The sequence below is a fragment of the Rhinolophus hipposideros genome (genome assembly GCF_964194185.1).
Source record: "Rhinolophus hipposideros genome assembly, chromosome: 3".
Classification (NCBI taxonomy): domain Eukaryota; kingdom Metazoa; phylum Chordata; class Mammalia; order Chiroptera; family Rhinolophidae; genus Rhinolophus; species Rhinolophus hipposideros.
Window position 1 is genome coordinate 16,523,073 of NC_138049.1, and position 14,976 is coordinate 16,538,048.

Below are 14,976 nucleotides of genomic sequence, written 5' to 3' on the forward strand. Positions count from 1 at the left end.
TTACACTGTCATTTCCACACGGCTAACCCACAGACTGAATGCTGTTTTCTGCCAGCTTTTGAAGCAGGCTCCAAGGTGAGACTCCCCAGAAATGGTGCATAACAATGAGCACATAACGGAAGCATTGCATGAAGAACAAATAAAACATGAAATTACCCACGAACTTGAGACTCACATAAGCAGGCTAAGAATGGGTTATTGTCAATAACGGTTTTCAAATAAGCCTCTGATTTAATGACAACTGAAGGCCAGCGTCTGATTGAGGGCAATCAAATGCTTTCTTTTTATCTGCTTCTAACTCATTTTCTATATGCAGAGAAAAACTGTGCCATCACAACATCAGCAGTATAAGATTATACAAAAACCTGAAAATGGAAAGGCTGTCTCCATGAGCTATTCTAATACAATGCACACCCACACCTAAAGTATGGGTGAGTGAACAAGTCACGAAGAGCAACTTCTTATTTAGCATATTGGTGGAAAGGAAGCATTCTAACCGTATTTGCTGTTGCCAGAATGACTGTAATGGAAAAGGAACATGGCTTGCAGATTTAAAAACTAAATCAACACCCAGGTGACTCACTCAAGGGGAAATGAGGCTGCACTGAGAATGTCTCCAAGTTAGGTCTCTAAGACAGACACATCTTTTTAGTTTTTACAGGAGAGAACCTGTGGCTCGTCCTGACGTCTCTGCCTAATTATACCTCTGAATTTCAGGCCCTAGGACACACTAGCTGAACCAATTTTTTTTTTTCTTTTTTTGCTCCCAAGTATATTCCTTTTAGCATTTCACTGTTCATTATCTAGTATTGCTTTCTGTTTTCAAGTTTGTTTCTGGGTGCTTTCAATCTTTCTCCTCAAAGTACTGTAAGTGCTTTTCAAGGAAGCCCTAATATGATAAATTCTTTTTAAATTAATATTGTACCAAAATGGGAAGTAAGACAAGTTATTAACTGGAGTCAAAAGATGAATAACTAACTAGACAAGAGAGTATCTGATTGTAGACAGGAACTCTGAAACAAAGCTTTTTTTTTTTTTTTTTGCCTATGTTCTGTCTAGACTCTAGACCATAGGGACTATTGGTAGAAGAGTTTTTGAGAAAAACCTTGCTGTCAGATAATATGAGTTGTGAATGGAAGAAAGTGGACCGTACCATTGAAGACAGTGTGTTATATATGTGTATGGTTTATGTGTCTCATATGATTGGGAACTAGAGGTAGGCTGATCTATGTCCATCTACTTCCAACTTGCCTAGCCAGACCTGGTTCTGTCTAGTCTACTTCAAAATAGAGAAATGCATCCATCATTTGCATATCCTAATTACAGCAAGAGGAGGGAGCAAAATGGTCTTGTTCCCTCTGACCCTTAGTGATATCTGGGAGCCAGACCCAAGTCCCTTCTTCAACTCCTGGGGCTGCAGCTTTTGTCCTTGCACCCTGCCCCTTTCCCACTAACACAAACCCTTCCTTGCAAAGAGGACTCTGCTTCAAGGTAAAGAATATACATTCGCAAGCAAAACGTTAAGTACTCTGTTTCCTTGGCAACTTGGACAGGGGAAGAGAATTTAAGATGATGGGAAATATTTATTCTGACCAGGTACATATCCATTCTCTTCCTCATTCCTAAGGCTTTTCTGCAACACAGGGTAAGGTCCCAAGATGCTCCAAGTAGCTCTCCATTTAAAGTTAAATGAAAAGTGAAGTCTGCCGCTAAGTTTAGCTCTCCTGCTGAAATCCCTGGGAGATTATTACTTCCTTCTGGCTATATCAGGCCCCCCTTTTCCCACACCTATCAAATAGTTTTGAAGTTCCACTTCATTTGCAATATTGTACAGTAAATGCAGACAGTGTGCTCATGGGCTGCATGGATTAATGGAGCAAATAGTTGCTTAAATTTAATTTAAAAGTAGTTCAGAAAAGACCTGGAGAATTAGTACTGGGGTTAAGCATATAATCTACAGAGCGATGCCTGGCTGGAGGGGAAAATACAGGGAGGAGGAGCTGCTTCTCTCCCCCCTCAGCCTCCTGCTAGGAGAGGATTTTGTTTGGTTCCCTTGTGCAGTCAAAGGGGATCCTGGCTGAAGGATGAAGAGGTATGAGTTACCTTCAAATGAATCAGGTAGAGCCCTGACCGGTATGCATGGCCAGCCATGGCTGCCCTATGTTCTCAATTCTGTGTTGTAAGGTAAGTATTGGTGACTCAGATCCGCTAAAGTACTTCTGTTACAAGTGAAGAAAAACATTTTGTCAAAGCTCTACCACAAGCCCAGGAAAAAGCTTCACATTCTTTGCCACAGTTGGATGTATCTATCAACTGTTCTTAGCCCTGTCAGTGGAATTTAGTGACCCACCTGCACCTCATTACCCTTTTTACAACACTCTGCAGCGAAATTCTTATTCATAATCAGACATCTTATCCAATTCTAGGTTGCAGAAATCACTTAAGCAGTCTTAATGAATACGTAATTCTCAGGATTTACATTTAGCAAAAATGTACAGTCAAATATTCCTAAAAAGAGACAGCTAACCTAAGATTCCCATCCATAACGCAAGCCTATAAAATCACAGCTGAGATAATGGGGTCCCACTTTACATTTTTTCTCCACTCTTTTTCTGCTGTGTTTCCTTTAGGCTCTCATGATGGTGCCAGTGAAATCTGATTTCCCCCAGTATGTCACAACTAAAAATGAAGTCTGAAATATTTTGAGCAATCTTTCACCATAACAGAACATGAATGAATATAAAAATCTCAATCTAATTGAGATTACAATTTAGAATCTAAAAAAAAGGAAGGGGACTTATGCTCAAACCATGACACACAGTAAAAGTAAAACAGAAGCAGAAGGAAGCTTGATATATGGACCTTCATATACATATGAAGGAAGAAAGAGGACAGACTAGTAAGTTATTTTCTTAAACAATGAAAAATTGTAGAGTAGTAAGCTCTTGCTTTTTACCTATAGACTCATCATTGCTTTGCCTCCACTCCCATGATGATGCAAACACAGAAACTTGTGGAATAAATAAGGAGGCCTGCCTGTGGACAGACAAAGCCTAGAAAAGGCAAGAACTCACTCTCTCTTCTTCTAGATGAACTGGAGGCAGTTTATGTACTGAAACACAGTATAAAATGAGAGGTGGGAGTGGGGAATCCACTAGAAGGAAATAGAAGATGCTTTCAGACACATTGGAGGAGATTCCCAAATAGCTACCATTGCTAAAGAGTCCTCACAGTATTGCATAGCCCCCTCCCCCCCCCGCCTTTTTGTCGGTTTTCTGCTGACAAAACAAAACAAAACAGAACCATAAAATAATTTAGGAAGCCAAATTTCTCTTGGACTGTATCCAAGTAGATAATTATTATACGTAGTCCTTACTAACGAGCATGTATACATGCCAGAAGATGGTCTTTGTTACTATTTTCTTTCTGGAAATCCAGGATATAGAGAGCAGTGCCTGTCACATAGTAGGTACTCACTAAATGTTTGTTGAGTGGAAGAATGAATGGATAACAAATTGAGTGAAAAATATACCTCAACTGGGTTTTACAATGAGAGACACATTTTCACTGGATAGTTCTCACATGAAGAAATAGATCATTCCCTTTACCAGGAACAAAATCATAGGATAACTTATAATTTCTATTTGATTTGACGAAGGAAGACTACAACTATGGAATAAAAAGAAAGCAAATTGGGACCCTGTTTGTTTTGATTTTCTGCTATTTCTGTGGCTTACTAATAAGCCAATCAATAACATGAATAAATTCCTGTGGTCATTACCAAGTCTCATTGGGGCATTTACCAATTCCTTTTTAAGGAAGGCGGTTACTGAATTTAAAATCCATTCAGTCTTCCACAGAATTTTCCTTTACGGTATTGAAAATCTAAATGGCCAATGAAAGAGGTGACTGCATTTTGAGTGGAGTTAGTGGAATTTTTTTTAGCTTTAAATGTTGTTTTCAGATAATTGTAGGGTCACATGCAGTTGGGGGAAGTAATACGGAGAGATCTGGGTATACTTAACCCGGTTTCCCCCCAGTGGCAACATCTTGTAAAACTACAGGTAGTCCAACGTCACAACCTGGATGATGGCTCTGATATAGGCAGGACACAGCCTGATCCATTGCCACAAGGATCCCTCATGCTTCCGTTTGACAGCCTCACCCGCTTCCCTCCAACCTCCACCCCACCTTAACTCCTGGAAACTGCTAATATGGTCTCTGTTTCTGTAATTTTGTCATGTCAGTAATATTATGTAAATAGTCATATTATATGTAATCTCTTAGCATTGACTTTCTTCATTTAGTATAGTACTCTAAAAAGGCACCCAGGTTATTATTTATATCAATAATTTGTTCCTTTTTATTTGTAAGAAATATTTCATAGTATAAATGTGATGCAGTTTAATTAACCATTCACCTGTTGATGGGTATTTGGGTTGCTTGCAGTATTTGGTTACGATGAATAAAGTTGTTAGAATCATTCACGTACAGGTATTTGTGTAAACATGTTTTCCTTTCTCTGTAGTAAATGCTGAGGATAGCAATTACCGGGTGGAATGGTATTTGTATGTTTAGCTTCTAAAGACACTTGCAAACATGTTTTTTAAAGTGGCTCAACTATTATATATTCTCTCCAGCAGTTTATGAGTGATTCAGTTTCTCTGCATTCTCAAATGCCAGCATTTGGTGATATCACTTTTTTTGTTCTTCCCCCTCTCCCCCCATTTATTCTGTTAAACGTGTGTAGATATCTCAGTGTGTCTCTTTCCATGCTAGGCTGTCCAGGCTTAGGGAAGGGTGATAGGTAATGTGAAACTGTCTTTCCCACCCTCCTCAATGTATGTATGTATATATATATATATATATATATATATATATATTTTTTTTTTTTTTTTTTTTTTTTTTTTTTCTGTGCTCTACTCAGGTACTGTAATCCTGAACTCTTGTGAAGGTATTTTTGTGCATGGACAGTTGTTCAAATTGATATTTCTGGGAGGAGACAAGTGCTAAAAATTCCTATACAGCTATCTTGCTGATGTCATTCTCCTCAATTTTTTGTTTTATAGATTGTACTCTTGGTTTCAAATCTAAGAATTCTTTGCCTATCCTTACATGTCAAAGATTTTCTCCCATGCTTTTTTTCTTAAATATTTAGAATTTTACATTTACGTTTGTAACTAATTTTGAGTTACCTTTTTATAAGGTATGAGTCTTAAGTTAGGTTCACTTTTGTTGCCTAGGGATGTCCACTTGCCCAGCATCATTTCTTGAAAAGCCCATCTTTTCTGCATTAAATTGCTTTTTTACCTTTGTCAAAACTCAGTGGAGCATATTTGTATAAGTCCTATTTCTGGATTCTTAGTTCTGTTACATTGATCTATGTGTCTTTGAACAGACATCCTTGCCTTGCTCTTGATCTTAGGAAAAACTGCATTTTTCTACCATTAAGTAAAAATTTAGCAATATGTTTTTTTGAAGATGCTTTTTATGAAGTTGAGAAAATATCCTTCTATTCCTAGTTTACTGGAAAGTCTTTTTTTTTTTTCGTAATCAAGAATGGGTTTGTATTTTGTCAAATGGTTTTTTCTGCATCAGATGTGATTTTTCTTTTTGTATAATTTTTCTTTTTTTGCCTGCCAATATAGTGGATTATACTGAACCAGTCTTATCCCTCTGGAATAAACCTTAATTGCTCAGTGGGTATAATTATTTTTATATTGATGACTTCTATTTGTTAATAATTTAAGAATTTTTACATCTGTATTCATGAGAAATATTGGTCTGTAGTTTTCTTTGTTGTTTTATCTTACTCTGTTTTTGGTATCAGGGTAATACTAGGCTTATAAAATGAATTGGGAAATGTTCTCTTCTATGTTCTGTAAGAAATCATGTAGAATTGATATCTGCTGTAATTCTCCACAAAACGACCTAGGCCTGCAGATTTAGGTTTTTTGTTGTCTTTTTAAAAATAAAATGGATTCAATTTTCTTAATTGTTATGGGGCATTCAAGTTATCTACTTCATATTGGATGAGTTGTGACAGATTGTATTTTTCAGAGAATTACTCTATTTTGCCTGAATTGTCAATTATGTCTATAGAGTTTTTTGAAACATTTCCTTGTTATCCTTTTGATGTTTGTAGGGTGTGGTGGGTTAAATTGTCCTGCAAAATCCTTATGTTGAAATCTTAATTCCCAGACCTCAAAATGTGGTGTTATTTGGCAATAGGGTCTCCACAGAGGTGATCAAATTAAAGTGAGTTCATGAGAATGGTCTCTAATCCAATATGACTGCGGCCCTTATAATAGGGGGGAATCTGGACACAGAGATATGTATAAAAGGAAGATAGCTATCTATAAACAAGGAGGAACAGATTTTTCCATCAAAGCCCTCAGTAGGAACAAACTCTGCTAAAACCTTCATTTTGGACTTTTAGCCATCTTGAGACAGTAATTTTCTCTTGTTTAAGCCCCTTAATCTATGGTACTTTATTACCGCAACCCAAACTAACTAATATACAGGGTCTGCAGTGATATTGATATTTTCATTGCTAGTATCAATCTAGTATCAATCGTGTCTTCTGTCCCCGCCCCTCGTTGGTCTTTGTCAATTTTATGTTTCTAAAGAACAGCTCTTTATTTTATTGATTTTCTCAACTGGTTTTCTGCTTTCAATTTCACTGATTTCTGGCTTTATTATTTCTTTTCTTCTGCTTGTTTCGAGTTTATTTTGCTCTTTTTTCCTTAGATTCTTTAGAAGGGAGGTTAGAATGCAGATTTAAAATGTTTCCCCTTTGTAATGTGTGCATTTAATGCTATAACTTTGCCTCTCAGCACTGCTTTAGTTGCTTTCCACAAATTTTGATACTTTGTATTTTCATTTTCATTCAGTTCAATGTATTTTTAAAATTTCCCTTGAGATGCATAGAGTTTTTTCTTTGACCCATAAGTAAATTAAAAGCATATTATTTAGTTTCCAAGTGTTGAGGAATTTTCCTGTTTTCTTTGTGTTATTGACTTCTAGTTTTATTCCATTGTGGTCAGAGAAAACATGCTGTATAATTGTAATTGTTTAAAGTTGTTGAGGTTTGTTTTATGGCCCACGATATGATCTATCTTGGTATACATTGTGTGGACACTTGAAAAGCATGGCTATTCTTACGGTTGTGGGTGGAATATCCTATAAATACCAACTAAACTCTGTTGGTTGATGGTGTTGTTGAGTTCTTGCTAATATTCTTGCTAATTTTCTTTCTAGTTGTTCTAGAAATTGTTGAGAGAATGGTGTTGAAGTCTCCAACTATAACTGTAGATTTCTCTATTCTCCTTCAGTTCTGTCAGTTTGGTCTTCATGTATTTTGCATTTTGCAGATCTTTCGTCTGGAAGCCATAGTTATTCTACTGGAACCCAGTTGGTGCAGTGTTAAGGTGTGGGGGAAAAGAAGTCTTCTATAATCTTAGGATTAAATCTCGATCTTTTAGTGGGCCTGTGGCCCTGAGCTGTGACTTCTGCAAGTGTTTCTTAGCTCCCCTTTCTCTGCCCAAGGCTTCGTACAGACAGGAAGTAGTGGAGACTGGTGTTCTCTGATGGGTCCAAGAGTAGTAGAGCAATTATTGTCTAGGTGTCTTTTATTCCTTTCTTCTTCCTTTGGCAGTAGAGAGCAGGCTTTTGTTGGTGCTGTTTTTACCAGCATACATTGGTATTTCTAGATTGCTGTCTTCTTCAACAATAAATCTGGGATATATGAAAAAAATATTCAGCAAACTCACTGATGTGTCATTCTTTAGATCTTAACATCCCTAGCTGGTCTGCCTTCTTCTCTTCACCTTTCAGAGTCTTCTTTGTTTATTTTATATATAATGTCTAGAGTTTTTAGTTGTATTAGCAGAAGGAAAATGGAAAAGTATGTCCATTCCATCTTTCCATAAGTGGAAGTCCTCTGGTTATTGAAAATTTTAAAGATCCTAAATACCCACACCCTGGCTGAAAACAATTTCAATATCTCTTTTGACAGTATATTATTATGAAGAATTTATTTAGAAAATTGGAAATTTTAAAACTAATTTTATTATTTAATAATGTCACTGCACTCCTAATGACTTGTTTACTTAGATAGCCTATCTACTAAAGTGATTGTATAGTAATTCTCTACTCCTTAAGTTAACACTTAATTCAAACTTAACCACTTCACTCCCAGAAGTTGATAGTACACACACAGTTCATATATCATTAGATTTTATCATGCATTGATGCACAAACAAATTTGGAAAGGCATTTGTCTAGTAAGCATCTAATTATAGCTGCTTTTTATCCTTAAGAAATAAGAAAACATACAAGCAAAAACAAAAGTAGTTCTAGAACTTATCATATAGACTGTGTCTAGTCTAATCTCGGCAAGATACACTGAGTATATATTTGCAAATGAATGAAATAATAAATGCAGGTGCCTTTGGGAATTTGATGAAGATGTTGTTTCCGATGCAGTAGAATTTTTGTAAACAAGACATGTGAATTAAATCTGAAAGCTTAGAAGGGGAATTTATGCATCCATGCATAAAGTGTTTTTGGTTGCAAGTCTCATATTTTTTCTTGTCTATGGTAGATATATAAAGTTTCTTGCCTTTTTTAAAAATCAAAGAATCTTTTCTGTTAACATCATCTAAAACACAAGAATACTAACAATCACAAAGCTTGCTCTCCTCTACCTACAATAAAAGTTAGTTCATGGTTAAACCTCCCGAGCTCATTGAGAATTATTTTCTTTCAAAAGATGTTCAAGAGAATGACCATTATTAGAAAACTGCTTCTTTTTTGAGTAAATAAATGACTTTTGTCCTGTTCTCAGCCTTCCAGGTCTCTGGGTAAAGTGTTTCGAAGTGGTGGAGATCTCTCAAGCTGTGATTCATCCGAGCCCTGCAGACTAAGCCTTAATGATGGGCAGAGAATAAATAGAAAAGCAGGCCCTGGCCCAGCTGACACAAATCCAGCTTTCCCTGCCCAGCTCACAAATGCTGGCTAAGTCCATTTACATTTTTCATGGGCAAAAATTGCAATCACTTACATTGAGATGTGCAACATAAAACTTTTCTAATTGCTGCAAATATTTTGAGTAAGTGAAAGAACTCTGACATCAGGATGTTCATCTAGTTGGGTTGACTATTTATAGAAAATGAAGGCGAGATGTATGGAGATGTTGGCTTTCTTCCCTGAGGAAACAGTCAAGATTCTCCATTCATGAAGGAAATGAATTGCATGGCTCTCTACTGCCTTAGCTCTTTACTCTAGTGTCATGTTTCTGTGGCCTTTTCTGTCTACACTGCTCAAAATTTTGCTTACCCTTTCCCACTCAACACCAAAATACAAACTTATTCCCAATTTCCTTTCCCTGTTTTCCTTCAAAACACTTATCACCATCCTGCATACAATATGTTTCGCTCATTTATGCTGTTTATCATGCTCACTCCACTAGAATGAAGGCAGGGCTCTGTTTTCTTTGTTTTCTTCTATATTATCAATAGTCCTGGCACAGGACTATTGATAGGGTAGGTGCTCAGTCAATACCATAGAATAATGAATTCTCAACGAAAGAGATAATTCTCACAAATGGTTTAGCCATCAAGGAGATGACTGACAATTGAACAATTCAGTTGGTTTTAATCACAAAGGAAGTTTGGGCAGGATATGAAGCACTAGTCTGGGAATAGGTAAGTCCAGGTTGTCACTCTGGAGCTATTATTTGAGCAGTTACTTGGTCTCTCGGGTTTCCAGTTTCTCATGTTAAAACAAGGGGACTAAGGTAGAAGATCTCTAAAGCCCTCCCCAATTCCACCATCCAGGCATTCATTTGTTTACTGTTTCATGATCTGGGAGAACCTCTAAGTCCACAGTCTAAGTAAAAATAAAGATGGCTATATTTATTATAGCATTTTGTCCCTATCATACATCTATCTTAATAGTGCTGGTGACACTAGTCATATTACAAAAAAATAGCCCAAGAAAAAGTATAAGGCAGTTTACAATAGAGCAAATGATAAAACAGAGAAACAAAATAGCGCAAAGGAAAAAACAGAACAGAAGAAATAGAAGTGGGGGTAGGGAGTATTCCATTGCAAAAAAGGAACCACGTACAAAGAACTATGCATATGTCATCGAGAGAGATGAATTTCTAACACTGTATGCTGATCATAATCATATAATGAATTGTGATTTACAACACAATTTTTGAAAATAGACAGTGCATTGAATTGTTCTAATAGGTCATGTTTTTAAATGACTTCTGATTCTTCAGTAATAATAATAATAATGATAACAATAATAATAAAACTTAACATATAGACTGCTTTGAGATTACTGCCTTGCCATAATTCTTTAAAATGAATTATTCTCTGTGAGCCACTGCAAAGCATGCAAAGCACTATTCTCATCGATTCTTTCTTAACATACTTTTCGCTCTTCTCCAATCATAAGTCATTGCACCAATGGAATTTCCACTTGTATATAAAGTGACTGGTGCCATGGATATATTTACTGTCAGTTTTTATAAAAAGGCTATGTATTTTCAGCCAAGACAAGAGACCAGCTGGCTAATTTAGAATGTCTGCTGAACATTTGAGGAAAAGCAATCATTTTATTTTTCACTGGCATATTTAGAAGGTACATGCTGAATATGAATAATTATAAATATAAAAATTGTACAGATGTATGGGGGTGTTTCCAAATGTTTTCATAGGAAATATTCAGCAATCTACTTTACAACTCTGTTGTGTTTTTGAGTAAAATAATTCAGAAATGCATATTTTTTAAGCACAAAATGTTGGTTAAAAGAGGTTACATGGTGTTTTACAGTTTTAAAGGACAGTTTTACTGTCAACTCATTGTAGCTTTACAGAAGAAAATTGTATTGGTTTATATGAAGTTTTATTAATTGATGTGGGTTCTAAATATAATAGTCTAATTATTAGTAAACACAGTCCCTTTATTAATAATTCAGCAACCCAATGTGTGAAATTTCATTATTATAACATTCACTAGAGTTTAACTTCAGAATCCAATTAAAAAATTGGGAATCCTATATTATATCTCCAAGTACAAAATCATAATATGATTTGAGTGCAAGATGAAAACATTACAAGTTTCATTTAGATTTATTTTATTTCATTCCTTTCAAGTCCTATATATTGCTATAAATAAAAAGTTGATGTATGTATACTATATATAAAGAAATTATGTATGTATGTAACATATAAGTAATCAAATATATATATAGGAGAGTATATGATAAAAAATATACAACAGCAAAAATACAAGTTCACTGCTCTAGAAAATACTAAGTCTGAAACATTGTCATTTCTATTTGCTGCCAAGTACTAGAACATATTTAATTTACCAAGCACTTTTTACCAAGTACTGGTGGAAGCCAAGTTCTTTTAAAGTGAGTAGCATTATGCTAGGCACAGTATGAGAATTACCAATAGCAAAGTAGATGGCCTAGGATTTAATAAACACCGTAAAATAAACTTGGAATAATATAGTACAAGAACTAGCTTGTCACTTCTCCACAGGTCCTGTTATGTGGCCATTTCAAACATAAGAGACCCTACAAGACAGCAAAATCAAGCATCTGTATTGCCAAAATAGATGTGTTAAATCCCCATGCATTTCAAAACAGCTATCTCTCAAGTTCTGACTCATATATCTTCCAATGAGTGTGGTTGTCTGGTTTCAGAAGAGATTAGAGGGTATAAGAAATAGGGGTGTAGTAATAGGAAGAAGAACTGATAGCTAAAAAGTAAAAGAGACACTTAAAAAATAAACCTCACTGTTATATTAAAAAATAACCAGAAATGGATAATATCTACATGTGAAAGCTAAAACAATTAAAGCTTTAGAAGAAAACATAAGACAAAGTCTTTGCCTCCTTGGTGTAAGCAAATATTTTTTAGATGTGACACAAAAAACATGAGCCATAAAAAAACTTTGATAAGTTAGACTTAATAAAAATTTAAAACTCTGCCCTTTTAAAGACACCATTAAGAAAATGAAAAGGCAAACCACAGAATGGAAGAAGACATTCACAATACATGTTTCTGACAAAGGACTCATATACAGAAGCCAAAAAAAAACTACCACCTTACAGCTCAATAATAAAAGACAAAACTCCAACTAAAATGACAAAAGATTTGAACAGACATTTCACAATAGAAGATATAGGGATGGCTAATAATTATGCACACGAAAAAATGTTCGATAGCATTAGTTATTAAGGGGGTACAAGTGAAAACCACAATCATATATTAATGTGCATCCTTAGAATGGCTTAACTTTTATTTAGTTATTTTTTAATTCTTCAGCATTTTACATCTTTATTAACCAAAGAAATTACAGGGCATCAAAACTTATAATGCACTATACTTAATGGTAAGTAACTCAAGCTTAAAGGATAATTTAGATTAATTTGCTTTTAAAATTCAGTTATTACTATATTCAAGCAATTTGCCTGTTGTTAGCTAACTCTAGCACCTATTAGTTTAGACTGACATATAGCAGGCATTTCTCTGATTCCTGTGATTTTTAGTTGCCAACATTAGCCCCCTCTTTCCATGTTTCCATTTATTATAATTTGCTAATACATTAGTTTGGTCCCTTTGGCTATAAATACAATGTCGTTTTTAACACTGTTTATGGGATACAGGAACACATGTCCTGCTAAGAGACTGCACATTGAGCTACAAATTACTATTGTAAGTAATTATTCATATTTTATTTTTCTTCTTGTATGCATTCAATTACTGTGAAGACATAGAATGGCTAGACTGAAAAACTACTAACCATACCATGTGTTGGAGAGAATGTGGAGCAACTGGAACTATCAATACTGCTAGTGAGAATGTAAAGTGATACAGATACTTTAACAAAAATTGAACATACAATTATCAGACAATACAGCAATTCCACTCCTAGATATCTGCCCCAAAGAAATGAAAACATATGTCACTCCAACTCAATTAGAAGTTCTATGAAGCAAGATGTATCAGGAATAGCGAATGTTTCCCATATACCTAACACATAGAAGTAGGCATTAATTGAATGAATAGATGATGGTTACTTAATGGCATGGTCTAAGACTGAACATAGAAATGTACGGTATATTACAGCAACTTACTTTTTTTTCTTTTAAAGCTGTGAAGTAATTCATTATCCCCACTGGGATTTCATTTTATAAGAAACCCCAGGAGAGTCCCCGTTAAGTTGGCAGAGTAGGTAAGCACTGTCCTTGCCTTCTCCCATGACCACATCAAAATTACAACTAAATTAAATGCTCCAGTCAAAAGATTTAGGGTGGGTAAATGGATAAGAAAACCAAGCTCCTACATATGCTGCCTATAGCAGACTCACTTCAGATCAAAAGACACGCAGAGCCTGAAAGTAAAGGAATGGAAAAGGATATTTCATGAAAATGGAAACGGGGGAAAAAAAATGCTGGGTTACCAATACTTCTATCAGACAAAATAGACTTTAAAGCAAAGGCTACAACAAGAAACAAAGAAGGACCCAGTAATCCCACTTTGGGGTATTTATCTGAAGAAGTGGAGTACCGTGTTTCCCCGAAAATAAGACCTAACTAGAAAATAAGCCCTAGCATGATTTTTCAGGATGACATCCCCTGAGCATAAGCCCTAATGCATCTTTTGGAGCAAAACTTAATATAAGACCCAGTCTTATTTTTGGGGAAACATGGTATGTCAGACAGAGAAAGACAGATGCGATATGATTTTGCTTATATTTGGAATCTAAAGAACAAAATAAACCAACATACCAACAGAAACAAACTCAGAGACACAGAAAACATTTTGATGGTTGCCAGATGAGAGGGGGGTTGGGGAGGGTGGAAAAGGGCAAGGGATTAAGAAGTACAAATCAGTTGTCACAAAATAGTCATAAGGATGTAATGTATAACATAATGAATATAGTCAATAATATTGTAATAACTATGTATGGTGTCAGATGGTTAGTAGATTTATCAGGGTGATAGATGAGAGGGAGTTTGGGGGGTAGGGTGAAAAAGATGAAGAGATTAAGAAGTACATATTTGTAGCTGCAAAATAGTCACGTGGATATAAGATAAATCATAGGGAATACAGCCAAAAATACAGTAGTAACTTCCTAAGTTATATAAAAGTCTAATCATTATGATGTACACATGAAACTAATATAATATTGTATGTCAACTGTAATTGAAAAAATAAAAAAGTGATTTAAAAAATAAAAATAATGATAAAAAATAAGAAAACAACCAAACAAAAAATCTTCTCAACATGGAGTGGGCAGGACTTGCAAGGAGCCTTGAAGGATTGGCAGGAATTTCACAAGGAAAAGTGGAAATCAGAATTACATATAGAGTGATGGGGCAAAGACTAGGTAGATGGGATGGGGTTTGGGTGGACTATGTTTTTCAAACATAGTCCTTGAGTTCCTGCTTCATTTTTGTCTTGTTTCTACCTCCTGAAGTTTTAAAATTCCCAGTACCACCTCTTCTCTGGGTCTTTTTGACGACACCAAAAAGAGGAAATTTCTGCCTACTTCCTGCTTCCATGGCATGGTTGTCAAAGCCAAAGATGCTATAAATTGTAAGGTGCACCACTATTCTGTGCACTATTAAAGAAAAATGTTGCTAGTTACAATATAGCACAGTGCTCTCGTATCACTTAGAATTCTTATTTTAACTTTCTGAATGAGCTCTTATAGAATCATTTAAACATAAAAGACAGACATGTAACTGGTGATCATGACCTTGACCTCTTCAACATCTTTAGCACTGACAACTTATTTCCATAACACCAGGATTTAATTAGCATAACTTTGTAGTTTCATTTTCCCCCCATGATCAAATCGCATGTTGCTGGAAGTTAGATGGCTTCTGTTCAAAGTCAACAGGAAATTCAATCGGAGTTCAATGCTTTAATGCTCAGTTCT